The sequence below is a fragment of the Nyctibius grandis genome, chromosome 6, assembly GCF_013368605.1.
Source record: "Nyctibius grandis isolate bNycGra1 chromosome 6, bNycGra1.pri, whole genome shotgun sequence".
In the NCBI taxonomy this organism is placed as follows: Eukaryota; Metazoa; Chordata; class Aves; order Nyctibiiformes; family Nyctibiidae; genus Nyctibius; species Nyctibius grandis.
The window spans coordinates 13,510,964-13,527,544 of record NC_090663.1 but is presented as its reverse complement, the minus strand read 5'-3'; the positions used below and the strand labels follow the sequence as shown (position 1 = coordinate 13,527,544).

Below are 16,581 nucleotides of genomic sequence, written 5' to 3'. Positions count from 1 at the left end.
GGAGCCTGAAGAGTAGCAAGTACTGCAGCTAAAAGCCAAGTACCACTACAACCAAGTCAAGCAGCAAATGGAAAGAGAAAAATTACAGTCAAGGAAGGAATATTTCCATCTCCTTATTTCTCTCCCCAGAACTGCTTGGATCTACATATTCCTGACTTCTCCAAAGTCTGAGCAGGGAGTGCTACTTCCAGAAAGAGAGAGAGAGAAATTAAAGCTTTGGGGCCCTGCTTGAACAGAGATAGAACAGTTGCCTTCTGGCAGGAATTACAGTATGGAAATTTCAGAAAAGAAATTAAAAGATGGTCTGGAAAGTGGCCAAAAGGAGATCAAAGGAACTTTAGCAGCATGAAGACACATAACAGAAGCACATGAAAGGGGACTTCAACGCAGATCATTAGGTTCAAGAAAGGATCTGTTGCCTGGGTAGAAGGCCGTGTGAACCAGGGGAAAATGTAAGTTATTCTCGTGAAATATTTAGTCCCAAAATATCCATACTGTCTTGTATAATTTCCAGTCTTGACCACATGTCAGACATCTAGAATAACAGATGTATTTTAGATTCAGCCCAGATTTTGAATGATAAGAACTGATCAGCATATCCTTCTTCCTCTTCAAGTGTGGTACGTTACTGCATCTGAGATTCAGATTGTGGAAAATGCCAGCTATCTGTGAGTTAAAACTTATTAAACAGAGAAACTATAGCTCATGTCTTATATCACATTTATTGTGGTAAATATATGATATAGGCATGAGTATTCATGATGGTAAACTGAGACTTTCCAAAAACACTGGTATGATGAAATTAACCTCAGCTAGAAACAGTGACAAAAGAAAAACATTTCAGAAGATTTACAGAATCACAGAATCAACCAGGTTGGAAGAGACCTCTGGGATCATCGAGTTCAACCATTGCCCTGACACCACCATCTCAACTAGACCATGGCACTAAGTGCCATGTCCAGGCTTTTCTTAAACACATCCAGAGATGGTGACTCCACCATCTCCCTGGGCAGCCCATTCCAATGTCTAATGACCCTTTCTGTGAAGGAATGCTTCCTAATTTCCAACCTGAACCTCCCCTGGCGAAGCCTGAGGCTGTGCCCTCTAGTCCTATCGCTAGTTGCCTGGGAGAAGAGGCCAACTCCCACTTCACTACAACCTCCCTTCAGGTAGTTGTAGACTGCAATAAGGTCACCTCTGAGCCTCCTCTTCTCCAGGCTAAACAACCCCAGCTCCCTCAGTCGTTCCTCGTAGGTCATACTCTCCAGAACCTTCACCAGCTTGGTCGCTCTCCTCTGGACTCACTCCAACACCTCAACATCTTCCTTGAAGTGCAGGGCCCAGAACTGGACACAGTTTATATAGGGTACAGGCAGACATAGATAGCTTTAAATTAGCTGAAGACCCTAGTAGGTTTGGTTGCTGCTAATAGACCAACCATGGTAGCACAGAACTTGTTATTTAACCCTGGATTTTTTGTAACTTCATTAAAGACCTAATCTTTGGAAGTAGTATTAAGGATAAAAAATGTGATTGCTATGTTTCCAATGCTGTTATTGTGACGTTATGTTTCCAATGTTGTCATTACACTCAGCAAGTTTGCTGATGACACAAAACTGGGAGTAGTGGCTGATACACCAGAAGATTGTGCTGCCTTTCAGTGAGACCCGGACAGGCTAGAGATCTGGGCAGAGAGGAACCTCACGAAGTTCAACAAAGGCAAGTGTAGGGTCCTGCACCTAGAGAGGTGCACCCCATGCACCAGTACAGGCTGGGGGTTTGACCTGCTGGAAAGCAGCTCTGTGGAGAAGGACCTGGGAGTTCTGGTGGACAAGTTCCCCATGAGCCAACAATATGCCCTTGTGGCCAAGAAGGTCAATGGTATTCTGGGGTGCATTAGGAAAAGTGTGGTCAACAGGTCAAGGGAAGTTATCCTCCCCTCTACACTGCCCTGGTGAGGCCACACCTGGAGTACTGTGTCCAGTTCTGGGCCCTCCAGTTCAAGAAAGATATGGAACTACTGGAGAGAGTCCAGCGGAGGGCTACAAAGATGATTAGAGGACTGAAGCATCTCCCTTATGAGGAGAGGCTGAGGGAGCTGGGTCTGTTTAGTCTGGAAAAGAGAAGACTGAGGCGGGATCTTATCAATGCTTACAAATACCTTAGGGGCAGGTGTCAAGAGGATGGGGCCAGACTCTTCTCAGTGGTGCCCAGTGACAGGACAAGGGGTAATGGGCACAAACTGAAACATGGTAAGTTCCATCTCAATATGAGGAAAAACTTCTTTACTTTGAGGGTGTCAGAGCACTGGAACAGGCTGCCCAGGGAGGTTGTGGAGTCTCCTTCTCTGGAGATATTCAAAACCCACCTGGACGTGACCCTGTGCAACATGCTCTAGGGGAACCTGCTTTGGCAGGGCGTTGGACTAGATGATCTCCAGAGGTCCCTTCCAACCCCAACCATTCTGTGATTCTGTCGTCACACAAAGGGCTGGTAGCAGCAGCAATTCAGGGGTGCACTGAGAGGCTGGCGTACTCACCACCACTGCAAGTGATACACTGCAAGTGGGAAAAGGAGCAGCAAATGGAGCACAGACAGAATCCGCATGCCTATCCACATAGTTACTGGACTTCCAAAGCATTTCTGTTTTAATATTAACTTCTGTGTTTAGTTTTTCTGCAATGCAGAAAGTCTCTCCTCTCTGAAACATAAGCTAATAAAACTTTTGAAATAATTTTCTTTTCCTCTCTTTTTATACAAGAGAGAGAACACACAGAGGGGGAGGCCAGAACATGTCTTCACTGAGACTCTCTCACAGAATTGCAGGAATGAGCTGGCCTCAGAATAATCAGTTATTTTACAGAAACACAGCATCAAAAGTGGACAGTTCTTAAAGCCACTAGCTTCAAAAGAAGAAATGGACCGTCCTTGGATATGATCTGGGTAGCTCCAGAGCTGAAAAGAGGAGCTCTGGGCATTCTGAATTGGATAAAAGCTTCAGGGAACTGTTGGGTTATTGCTTTTAAGAGTTATTAGGATGAACAGGTGCTTTGCCTCATCTCTGTTTCTGCCCCACATGCTATTACTGCACTCTGTCAACAAATTCTGTTCATCCTTCCATCTGTACAATCAGTTTTTGAAAAATAAAATGAAAACACCTACAGAAAAATCCTCCTGTGCTCCAGCAGAAGGTTTCTCACAGAACATGGAACAGAAAAAACAATTACTTTTTACATAAATGCATGAGAACCATCACTTACAAGCTAAAGCACAAGACTTCCCCAAATTCCTTATCCAGGATAAGCAAACTGGTGGAGTTACTATTTCTAGGTAAAAAAACTGTGCTCAAGTTTGCTAGAACTGTGTTGCATCTCTTCTGGCAGCAGATTCCACCCATGATGGCAGGTCCCTGTTAAAATGTTTAGATATCTCTTGTTGTCACATGTAGACAAATCTTACCGAGCTACCTTTTATTTATTTTGGATGTGGATATTAGCACTATTTAACTAATAGATCTTGCCTTGCTAACTCCTACAGGGTTTCACTTATACAATAAAACCTCAGATTTTGGAGTTATCATTTCTGGACTGCATTTCAAAACTGCAGAAGGCAAAGAACAGGAGTACTTCCATTGTTCAGGTTTGAAAGCAGACTCTGATAAGTTCCTTTATTCCTCCTCAAGCTCAATTATTTGGATTCTATTATTGTGGTAGAGCATATATTTTATCATCCTCAGTTAACAACTTGTTAATTCAAATACCGACCCCATTAACCTATGATACAGATCTTTCAAAGAATGTAAAACTGCAGAACTATATGCTCTTGTAAGGTATTCTAAATCTGACAAGTTGCAGAATGAAACAACATTTTAGAAATGGCAGCCAACAGATGAACGCAGTAGAAAAATCAGATTTAAAGTCAGTCAAACTGGGTAGTGGTAGCTCTAAAGTTAAAAGCATTTTTAACACAGAAATTTACATTTTAAATCTTGGCAAAATTCAGATAAGGTTTTCTATTTAGTCTTAAAATTTCAGAAGTGTTTGGAGTTACTGGGTGCATTACTGTCTTGGACAATGAAGATCCATGACTGCATATGCTCATACACACAAACAAATTTATGAATGGAGATTTCTGGATCAGAGGTGACTTAGCAAGAGAGACATTAAGAGCTTAGAAGTATCTGCAACATTTCAGGAAAGGAAGCTCTGCCAAACTAGATATTTTTTAAAGAAAACTGTGTAAATTCAATTGCTAACAATAATATGCCATCCATAACGACTGAATTCAGTCATTAAAATGTAAAATAAAGGAATAGCTTCCTGTGCTAACCTCAATGCAACTACATCTGTCAAGTCTCATCTGTAATAACCAGACTGATGTTTGCTCTGTGGAGTCCAAATCACTAAGTCCTCCAATTTACACCAACTTCTTGGCTTTCAGGAACAAAAATCATTTTCTGTCTAAATATACTTACACTTAACAATCAGAAATAAATCCCTCTGCAAACAATTCTCCACATTGGCAATCATCTTTGTTAGTAATTATTTATAGCACAGAAGCATCAAAGCCTTCGGCTTTCAGATTTAACATTACTACTATTACTACCGTTTCCCAGGTACGACCAGGATAACTGTCAAACACTTTTCCAATACACTTACAGCTCGTATTTCCCCTTTTCCTTCTACTGTGCATAACTATTACAAAAGCCTTATAAAAAGGTTGTTTTGAAGAAGCATTGCAGTAAGCATCACTACTCTAAGTTTTTACAACACTGACTGAAACATTAATGCATCTTCTGGTGCACATTGAACAGTTTGCATGGAGCAGCGATGGGACCCTGATGACAGATGGCAACTTTGGACCTGTGGAAGTCAGCACTGCTCGCAGCAACCTGTGCTCTCAGGAGCAGGCAGGTGTGGTGTTTCCCTCTCTGCTAGTAAGGGACAAATAGCAAGGGACTCAAAACAGGCCAAGTTTGCTCACATTTTCTGAAGAAGATGGACTCTTAGGTTGATGGGCTAACCAGTGCCTCTTTCATTCTGGCCTCCTCTCTGCTGATACTGCCCCTGCGATGGGACAAGCTCCAACAGCAGCAGAGAAGGAAGGGTGGGCAGCCCGGGCTACAGCTGCCTCTGGAGAATGGACTATTTGCTGCCAGTAACTGCATCCACAAGTTTCAAACCAAACCTCAAATTTAAAATACCTTGAAATTAATTTGAAGTTATGAAAAAGTAAAAGAACCATCCTCAGTATTTCAACCTAACTGAAAAACTGGGAAAGACCAACACAATAAACTGTGTGTTTGTACTCCATACAAATCATACTCTGCAGTCATTTCAGCAGTTCAAAGCTTAAGCAACTAAAAACCTTCACTTGGACACAGTGTAAATTCTTGCAGGTAGTCAGTCTTAAAGTGTTAATATAATTGGTTGATTTGCAATATCATTACTGCTAACAGATGCAACTTATTTGGTTTTAGTCCAGCACCTTTGTAACATTTACGCAGTGTCACAAAAGGCCTCTAGTCTATATGACCCATTTTCCTGAACTGCAAGTGGAAGCACAGAAATGTTGAATCTAACAATTAAGTACATACCTAACCCCAGAAAATAAAATCCACGTCCAAGTAATCCATTTTTCAGAGAACTGCAGCTCACCACCATCACTGGGGAAGGTCAGAAAGGCAAGGACACTGCTTCTCATACCCATGGTATACGGAAAGCTTCGCTCCAGTCACAGAACAAGTCTCACTTCCCTGTTCGGCAAACACTAACATACACAGACCAAAATAGTCCGTGACTTATGTGGGACTTGAAAGACATACAGTGCCCTACATGCAAGCTCTTACTGTCCCATCTCCCAGTGCTGAAACTTCTACATATCCATACTAATACTTCTAGATTCACATTTCAAGCATAGCAACTGGAATGAACACAGACACACCAGAAAACATATACTGGCAATCACCCACAAAACGTCTGTGAGTGTAACATACACACAAAAGCACAAGTGCACACAACACGCACAAAATCATACCCACATTGCACCTCAGCAATGAGAACCACCAGCAGCCATATGACCATTACTTGACTCTTAGCATCAGGTCTTCTAGGAATTTCTGTAGGACATGTTCTAATTCACAGCTACCTATTTCAAAGACACTGCATAGGTAAATTCTGCTTTGAGTTTCACTGCTGATTAAAGAGAATATACTTGACCTAAATCTTCCATTCAAAAGACGACTACAGAACACACATCTGACTTCATCCTGTACTGGTTATTCCTGTATCACAGATCTGCATGCAGAAATGAAAGATATCAAATCAAGCAAGAGTGTCAAAATTAACATGTAGCTTGACAAGAGTCTTGTGTGCTACCTTGGCAGCCAATTTTGCCCTGCACTTCCCAGTCCACTGTGTCTATTTGTTGAATTTTACTAATTAATTATTATTACTGAATTTATTAGTTGAATATTTTTTCTTATCATATCACAATGCTGAAATAAAGACATTCTATCAGAAATTATTTATGAAATAATGACAGACAGAGCCTGATTTACAGCTAGACATTTGAAAACCCTGGAAAGATTTATTAAAGACCTTGTGCCAAGTTCTAGCATAAATTGAAACCTCTCAAAGTTAATAGAACATGAGGTTGCATTGACTGGATAAAAGTTTAGAAATAAATTATTTAAAATCGGTGAACAGCTCACTGTTTGAGAACTATTTTTATTCTATTTGAAATACTCATTTAAAGCTTTAGATTAGGGAGAAATAATATGGATCCATTAAAAACAGAGAGAAGGAAATAAGCAATTATTTATTTTTAATTGAACACTAATGATCTTTATTTGTTACCAGAAACTGGCCCAACAGGCAGAGCATGCTATGGCTGTCTTTAATACAATCAGTACTATCACAGGGCAGCATTAACCTCAGAATTTATGCAAATAGTGTTATTTCGCACAGTCATCGACTACTTGCAACACCTGGGTCACATGAACAACAAAAGCACTACAAACAGGAAGAATTAAGGTGGCAATTAATTAAGTTCTATTCAGACTTGAGTTGAACTGGAACTAGAGAGTAATAAAAGAACTCTCAGTCCTTTACTTCCTTCTGTACTCTGTTCCTAAGTAAAACACGCACAAATGTCATTACATTACACACAGATGTTTCCATCTTCTTCTTTTCTTTTTAAAACAGATGTATCAGTAAATATGAAAGGAAAATCACTGCTATATTTAACAATACAGATCTCAAACTCCTGTCATATTAATCATTCACAGAAGTCATTGAACTGCATGACATGTTGTAATGAAAGATTTTATTAGGAATTGAGTCTCTTCCTGTACATTTTTATTACTTGTATTTGCACTAGGAAAAGTCTGCTTTCATTTGCATTTAAGCAATAAAAGTAATAGTTAGAGTAGTTTTTCAGTAAGGAAACATTCCTGAAAAAAGGAACACTCTTACCATATAAAAGGTTTTTTGTTCTTGGTAAAGAACTGGGGAACTTTCACCATGAACCAGTAATATAGACCACATTCAATACTGAAGGCAAGCTTAGCGTTAACCTAAGAACTACAGAAATAGTTGATGAAGAAAGTGCCTCAATATGGCTAGAAGTGCATTTAAATCCCTTTCTTGTCTAAAAAAAAAAAATGCCATAATAATTTCCTCTATTTTTCTGAGATAATTAACTACTCTACCATCCTTTCTCTGGCCAAAACAATTACACTGATATTAGCCAGCAAATACTTTGCCTTCTCTTAGCATATACTCCTCTTTACAAAGCCTTACTACGGTGGATGAAATAAACTGTGGAAGGAAAGTCTCAAAGGTCCAGAAACTAGTCACAATGTAGTAACACAACGTAAGCAGTAATGATTGATCACCTTTTTATGGCTGTAATAAGATACTCAGTTCTTTCTCTGTTATAAAACATTCAGGATTATTGTATTGTGTTTCACATTTTAAACTGATGTAAGAACTACATCTATTATTCTCTAAACTCACCATTTAAATATATGATACATTGCTGAAATGTCTGAGGTCTACACAGAAAACAAAATATATTGCGAAGCACAGTTTTCTTTCCATAATGATGCCTATGGTAAATGAACTGTTCCTGCACTGAACGATGACACTGACTCTACCTGCATGGTGGTGTTTAGTTTTACATTGTTCGATGCTTTTGAATCGTCAGTTTCAATTAGAAAGAAATCTGGCACAGAGAGCAAGACTGCACAGATCACATTTTATGTCTGCATTTTATCTTACACATACACTGTACTGTTGACCTCCTGAACTTCCATTTTTAAGGTTTATATGTAGCTAAAACTATTACATACAGTAGTTAGGTAGTTAAAGATACTATAAACATTTCTATTTATAATGTTACTAGTCCATATTTGTCTACACTTCATAATATATGTATGAATAAACTTCATGTAGGTTAAATTGCTGAAACTAACTGGTCATTTGCACCACTCAGACACTGCTGGCACCTGAGAAAAGCCCCAGACTGGTACAACCAGGTTCTTTTGCAGCTCTGCATACTCACTGTCGTGGAAGCAGCTTGGCTTTTTTATCATGTAGCTAATATTCTAGATAGTTCTTTTCTTTTCTTAATACATCTTATTAATTTATCCAGGACCTCCAACACTACACAGCAGCTATATATAGTTTTTATTTAGTTACTGAGTGGGAGATCATCTGTTAATTACATATGCATGCAAAGAGAGCCAAGGTTGCCATCAGTCCCTGAGTGCAACTCACCAAAACCAGCGCTCCAGCAGTAGATTTATGCCTTTGCAAACAAGGAAGATTGCAACCCAGTTTAGTCACGCTTGGTAACATTTTACAGGGTACATGTGACACTGGTGAATAATTGTCATGTGGAGGCATGACATTAAATGGAGATCCTAACCAAGTTAACTCCATGCCTTTTAAGCATGTCCTGCAGCTCAGAGTGGCTTGAAGTGCTCTCTTAGGAGGATCTAACAGCCAGTCATTAAACTAAACCTTTCCTTGAAGAGGCAGGTCTTTTGAGGAGGCAGTAACAAGCTAACACTAACATGTCCCAGCTCTCTGGGAAAGCTGGGAACAGAAAAGTAAGAAACACCAAAGTCCCAGTCTAGGGTCAACTGTCCTAACCCTACTCCTGATTATGATTTCTTCAGAAAGCAGATTTGGCAAGTAAAATAGAGTTGATGACATGATGAGTGCCTAACAGATGTAGTATGAAAATTGTATCTATGGAGTACTTTGAATGTGTAGCTGGCACCGTATAGTGACAAGCGTTGCTGACAGTGTAATTCACTTTGGCTAAATCTGTATTGTTTTTTCCAGGCTTGCCTGAACGAATTTCTGCCCCATGTTGCCCATACTGGACATTGCCCTAAATGTCTGTGCTATGCATACCCGAGCTTTGGGTAGTACTAATGTTTGAGTTTCCTGCATGCTGAACCACACACACCCGCTGCAGGCTTCAGTGGGTGAGCGATGGTTGGAGCTTCAGTGCAAGCCAGTGCGACAGCTGTGCTCTAGCCCTGCCTCCATGGCTTCTCCCAACTAAGCTGCGTGAAGAAAGATTACAAAGTCAGCAACGTCACTTGGATGTAATAAACCTTATTAATCCAAATCTTCAAGGATACCCACAACATTCATCTGAACAGTATTGTGAATGAAAGAAGAACCAAATCCGTATACAAAAAGAAATAACTATATCCTGTTTAACAAGGGGCAAAGTTATGCTTTAACAAGGTTTACCTCTGTTCATACTTGACTTGAGGACAAACATAAATAACACAAGTGGCTAGAATAAGAATGAGCAATAATTTCTAGGGTCATTCTAAAACTGTTTCTAAATGAGTTTTGTAAAAAGATAAAAATCATCAATATTCACAACATAAATCCTGAATTGCTGGAGGTTAAGAAAGGAAGAGTTACCTCTTGCAATTTTCTTGGTAAGCTTGTTACCAGCCATTCTCAGAAATAAGTGAACAGACTAGACTATGGGGAGCTGGAGCCAGCAGAGCAGTACCTGTTTGCTATATTCATCCAATACTCCCAGGCAGTCAGCTCTTATTCAATTATATTTGAGATGTTTATGAAAGGTAAGTTCATAAATAAATTTCTTCTTGGCAGATGAAAATGGATAATTTCCCTTAACTTTGATTAATGAAGAACAGAGATACTAATTTCTTTAGTTAAGGGGAAAAAAAGCCCCCAAAATCTGTTTTCATCATCTGCAGAGGATTTTCTTTTGAAATCATTAGGAAAAAACATGTCTTTTTCATCCTCTATAATAAACGTTTCACATGGTTATGATTCAATATGTTTTACACTACAGTGGTAATTCTCATTATTCTTCAAATACCACATTTGAGGAGGTTAATACACCATTAACATGATTAACTTTTTAATAGAAGTTAAGCCATATGGAACCAATCTGCACCATTTGGCCATATAAATGACTCGATAGTGAAGGTCAGCTTCTGCCCCACTGCACCTGTGCACCTTCACTGGCTTCACTTGAATTTGCAGGCCTAGACCAAGGGAGGAACCTGTCTCTCTCTAGGAACTGAGAGTATAAGCAACTTTTTATTTCTTCCCTAAACAGGGATAATCCATAAAAAGTCAGGGATGAATTGATACACTAGACGTGTCTGCATGCAACCTGCAGAAAGCCTTTGCCACCAGAGAAGCATTTCTCTAGATAAGTTTGGGTTTGTGGATATGAAGCACATCCTTTCACAGAATCACAGAATCAACCAGGTTGGAAGAGACCTCTGGGATCATCGAGTCCAACCGTTGCCCTTACACCACCATGTCAACTAGACCATGGCACTAAGTGCCATGGCCAGTCTTTTCTTAAACACATCCAGAGATGGTGACTCCACCACCTCCCTGGGCAGCCCATTCCAATGCCTAATAACCCTTTCTGTAAAGAAATTCTTCCTGATGTCCAACCTGAACCTCCCCTGGCGAAGCTTGAGGCTGTGCCCTCTTGTCCTATCGCTAGTTGCCCGGGAGAAGAGGCCAACTCCCACTTCACTACAACCTCCCTTCAGGTAGTTGTAGACTGCAATAAGGTCACCTCTGAGCCTCCTCTTCTCCAGGCTAAACAACCCCAGCTCCCTCAGCCGTTCCTCGTAGGTCAGACCCTCCAGACCCTTCACCAGCTTGGTCGCCCTCCTCTGGACTCGCTCCAACACCTCAACATCTGTCTTGAAGTGCGGGGCCCAGAACTGGACACAGTATTCAAGGTGCGGCCTCACCAGTGCCGAGTACAGAGGGACGATCACTTCCCTAGACCGGCTGGCTACACTATTCCTAAGAGAGGCCAGGATGCCATTGGCCTTCTTGGCCACCTGGGCACACTGCTGGCTCATGTTTAGCCGGCTGTCGATCAGCACACCCAGGTCTCTTTCCACCGGGCCGCTTTCTAACCACTCTTCCCCCAGCCTGTAGTGCTGCATGGGGTTGTTGTGGCCAAAGTGTAAGACCCGGCACTTGTTCTTGTTGAACCTCATGCCGTTGGTCTCGGTCCATCTATATAACCTGTCCAGATCCCTCTGTAGGGCCTTCCTACCCTCCAGCAGATCGACACTCCCACCCAGCCTGGTGTCATCTGCAAATTTGCTGAGCGTGCACTCAATCCCTACGTCTAGATCATCTATAAAGATATTGAACAGCACCGGCCCCAGAACTGAGCCCTGGAGAACACCGCTAGTGACCGGCCGCCAGTTGGACTTTGCCCCATTCACCACCACTCTCTGGGCTTGGCCATCCAGCCAGTTTTTAACCCACCAAAGAGTCCACCCATCCAAGCCCCAGGCAGCCAGTTTGTCCAGGAGGATGCTGTGGGAGACAGTGTCGAATGCCTTAATGAAGTCTAGATAGACTACATCCACAGCCCTGCCCTCATCTACTAAGCGGGTCACTTTGACATAGAAGGAGACCAGGTTGGTCGAGCAGGACCTGCCTTTCATGAATCCATGTTGGCTGGCCCCGATGCCCCGATTGTCCTGCACGTGCTGTGTAATGGCACTCAGGATGATCTGTTCCATCACCTTGCCTGGCACCGAGGTCAGGCTGACAGGCCTATAGTTCCCTGGATCGTCCTTCCGACCCTTCTTGTAGATGGGCGTTACATTTGCTAATTTCCAGTCAGCTGGAACTTCTCCAGTTAACCAGGACTGCCGGTAGATAATCGAGAGTGGTTTGGCAAGTTCGTTTGCCAGTTCCTTCATTACTCTGGGGTGAATCCCATCCGGGCCCATAGCCTTGTGGGTGTCCAACTGGCACAGCAGGTCACTAACCATCTCCTCCTGGATCATGGGAGGTTCACACAGCCCCCTGTCCCTAACTTCAGGCTCTGGGGGCCGAGTCTCCTGAGGACAACCAGTCTTAACATTAAAGACTGAGGCAAAGAAGGCATTGAGCACCTCTGCCTTTTCCTCATCCCCTGACACTACACTACCCTCCTCATTCAGCAAGTGGTGGAGGCTCTCCTTGACCCTCCTTTTGCTGTTGATGTATTTGTAAAAGCTTTTTTTGTTGAGCTTTGGCCCTTCTAATCTTCTCCCTACACGACCTAGCCACGTCCCTATAGACCTCCCAAGTTACCCGACCCTTCTTCCAGAGGAAGTAGGTTCTCTTTTTTTCCTTAAGTTCTAGTCTAAGTTCTCTGTTTTACTAGGCCGGTCTTTTTCCCCGACGGCTTGCCTTCCTACAGACTGGGACAGCCTGCTCCTGAATATTTAGCAATTCCCTTTTGAAGCATGTCCAGCCTTCCTGGACTCCTTTGCCCTCCAGGACCGACTCCCAAGGGACTCGGTCCACCAGCCTCTTAAACAGGCTAAAGTCTGCCTGCCGGAAATCTAAGGCAGAAGTTCTGCTCTTGCCGCTCCTTACTTCCCCCACTATCGAAAACTCTAACATTCCGTGGTCGCTACTCCCAAGATGGCCACCGACCCTCACGTCTCCCACTAGTCCTTCTCTGTTCACAAACAACAGGTCAAGCAGGGCCCCTCCTCTAGTGGGCTCATTTACCACTTGCATGAGGAAGTTGTCCTCCACGCATTCGAGGAATCTCCTAGATTGCTTCCTCTCTGCCATGTTGTATTTCCAGCAGACATCCGGCAAGTTGAAGTCGCCCACAAGTACAAGGGCCGGCGACCGGGCGGCTTCTGACAGCCGCTTGTAAAACGCCTCGTCCGCCTGCTCATCCTGGTTGGGTGGTCTATAACAGACTCCCACCGTAATGTCTGCCCTGCCGACCTTCCCCCTGATCTTCACCCATAAACATTCAACCTTGTCATCCTCACCATCTTCCTCAATTTCAACACAGTCCAAGCACTCCCTAACATACAGCTCTACCCCACCGCCTCTCCTGCTTCGCCTGTCCCTCTTAAAGACAGTCCCTCTTTAACACAGTTTGGTAAGGATCATGAATTTTGTTCATTATCTCCCTGTCAATCATTAAATCTGTAAAATACAGAGTAGCTGAATTAACAGTGCAGTTGCTCAAAGGAGCTGCAACATCATTTCCCACAACTTTTTGCCCCTGCCAGGAATACAGTGACTATAGCATGCAATTCACTGTTCTGAATCAGATCCTGTGTGGCTGATCCCAAGGTCCTGAGACAGCAAAGCACATCGCCAGTCCTGTCGGTTTTACCGTTAATCTTAAACCCAGGTAACATCGAGGGCACTCTCACACTGAAGGACATTCTCTGCCCCCAAAAGCACACACGCCTTTTCCCTCCTTTATCCCTTCCCCCAACTCACTGGCCTCAATTTTTTTGCCATCTCCCCTAACAGACTTTGCCTGTAAGTAACGAAGGCTCATGTTTCCCTCGTCCAGCCCATCTTCTTCACCATGTTACACTATGCCTCTCCTCTCTCTCTGTTCTTCTAAAGGTGGTGTGGAAATAATACATTTTACTGACACAACACCCCGGGCAGCTGGTTCCCACAGCTGGGGTGCAAAAGGCAATAAAGATAAAACACAGCTTGGCAATGAATTACAAGCCTGAACAGATCTCAGAGGTCATCTAGTCCATCCCTCTGCCCCAAGGGAGGCTCAGCTATCCCCATGCCATTTCTTACAGACATCTATGTCACCTGCTTTTAAAAACTTCAGTGATGGAAACGACACGAGCTCCCCAGGCAATATATCCCAATGTTTCACCACCTTCACATAAAAAAAGTTCAATCTTTCCTCACAGGTCACATTTTCTAGGCCTCAGGTCTTCCTCCTCTCTTTCTTTACAAGTCTTATCAGGTCTTTTCTGTTTTCCCCACACAAACATCTCCAATTAAAGCAGTTACCTTCAAAAACCACTTTTCAAAGTGATCATTGAAAAACTTACTGTACATTGCTGCTGGGATTAAATTGCCTTTTTCCATTGTGCAACTGTAACATACTTTTAAGACTCAAAATGACAAAACTATTCAAGTCCTGCTTGTTTCAGCTCCATTTGTCTTACTGCAGATATGCATATGTAACAGGACAAACAAGTCCAGGTAGTCACTGTTGTCACATGTGCGTCTATAACGCTTATTACCAGAAAGAGTATAACACCAACAGTAAAACATGAACCATCAAATCAAGGAATTTCTGAGATATAAAAATCAATTCAATTTTCCATAGTCGAGGTAAAGTCACGTTTGATACAGATAACCCCAATGTTACAAAATAATGACCTATCAAAGAGATGAAATTCGACTTTGCTCAAGCAAGCAGTTTCGTTAGGAACACACTAGGTCCAGTATCAAGAACAGAGCAAATCAGATTTGGCTCACGGTCTTCCTATACCCTGTGAATTCATATGTCACCCTATTTTATTTTTTTTAAATCACTGAAGAAGTAAAAGGGGAAGAGAACTAAAGCAATATTATAGTTAACCCACATCTTCTTGATTATTGTTGGCTTTACTTTCCTCAGGGAATAGAGAGGAAGAAAGTGCATATAAAGGTCAGAAATAACTCCTTTTGTAAATGAATTTAGTCTGCTGCATGGAGCAGCAAGGACAGAGGACACTCCTTACCAAGATTTTGAAGCTCTGGAAATAGAAGAGGAAATTGTATTTATTCACAGACAACAGCGAATCACTAACTTCTGTAATACACTGAATACAGTATAAAGTATTTCTTTGGTTTAAATAGTGGATTACAAAAGCCAAAGACCCCAAAAGAAAGAATTGGGTTTGGCCCCAATAAAATTATTTTCCAATAGAACAAAGCAATGCATTACTGCCTGCAACTGCATTTCTATACGTATGTTACTACCATACACGCAGCACTAACATATCATGGGACCAAATGCAAGGATTGTGAAGGACTTCAGGCCTTTACAGATGAGAAGTGTTAAAGGTTCTTTCATGGAGCCAAATCCTTAAACAAAGTAAAAAAAACCCAAAAAAACAAAAAAACAAACCCCAAAATAGAACAAACAAAGCACATTTTAAGCACCAGTTTAACTTAAGTATTCATTATGCATTTTAAACACAGTATATCAATGAGAAATTAAAATGTTTTGAGCTGAAGGTGTCCCTGGAAAAATTTCATAGATAAATCCATTCCCTCATCATTTTCATGATCTTTTAAAAGGTGTGGCAATGTCAGATATAACAGATATGAAGAATTTTATTACAGCTGACCAGCTGAGCATTCCAAGAAACACTACACAGTCTGAGCTGAAGAACTAACACATCACTACCAAGGGTTTCCCATACCTCATCATATAATACAGGCCGACATTGATATTCAAGGTATATTTTGACCCATTTCAGACAAGCCACTCCTTGTGCAATCACGGAAGAACATCCAGGCCTTCTGATCCAAATATCAAGTGAAGATAAAACGTGAGAAAATCTAAAACTTGCATCAGCACTGTCCCTAAAAATACTAAAAATCTCCATCTAATTTTTAAAACACCCATAACATACACAAGAGGAGAATATTGATTTGCAAAATACACAAGGGATTATTTTCCTCAGATTACAAAACTGACAGACTTGCTGCACATGCCCATTAAATATACATCTGAATCTCAACATGTCGCAAGTACACTGCAGTAATTATACTGTGCATTTTGCAGAATCTAAGGCATAAATGTATAAATTTAAGACAAAGTTTCTTCAAATGTTATTACAGATGACTACATCTCAAAACATAAATTATCATTCAGACAAAAAGAATTAACCAAAAATTCAAACCAAATTTAAAAATGCACTGAAACATGAACCAGAATGCAAAGAATGTCCTAGAGGCAAGATTAGCAAACAATTACACCAGCCAGTGGTAACCGTTACAGTACACAGCATTTTAAATTTTTCTTCAGAAAAATCTGCTTTGTGTTCCCAGTATGGCAAAATCATCCTGCTGTTTTCTACATTCTAAAAAAATGCAAATCATCAATAATCAAGAGAGCATCAGCTGATCACATTTCAGGATGCAGCATGGGAGTATTAAGTGACCGAGCATTGATCAAATGACGACAGAATCTGGAGACTAAGTCTCAAGTAGTATTGGTTGACCCTGATGTTAAGTATGTTCATATTATATA

General features: G+C 41.5%; 1 protein-coding gene across 3 annotated transcripts in view; it reads right to left on the bottom strand.

Moving 5' to 3' along the window:
* The window catches only part of PPP2R2C (protein phosphatase 2 regulatory subunit Bgamma), a 210,185-nt gene that overhangs the window by 132,863 nt on the left and 60,741 nt on the right, over positions 1 to 16,581 (bottom strand). The gene's annotated exons all lie outside the window — the stretch shown is intronic.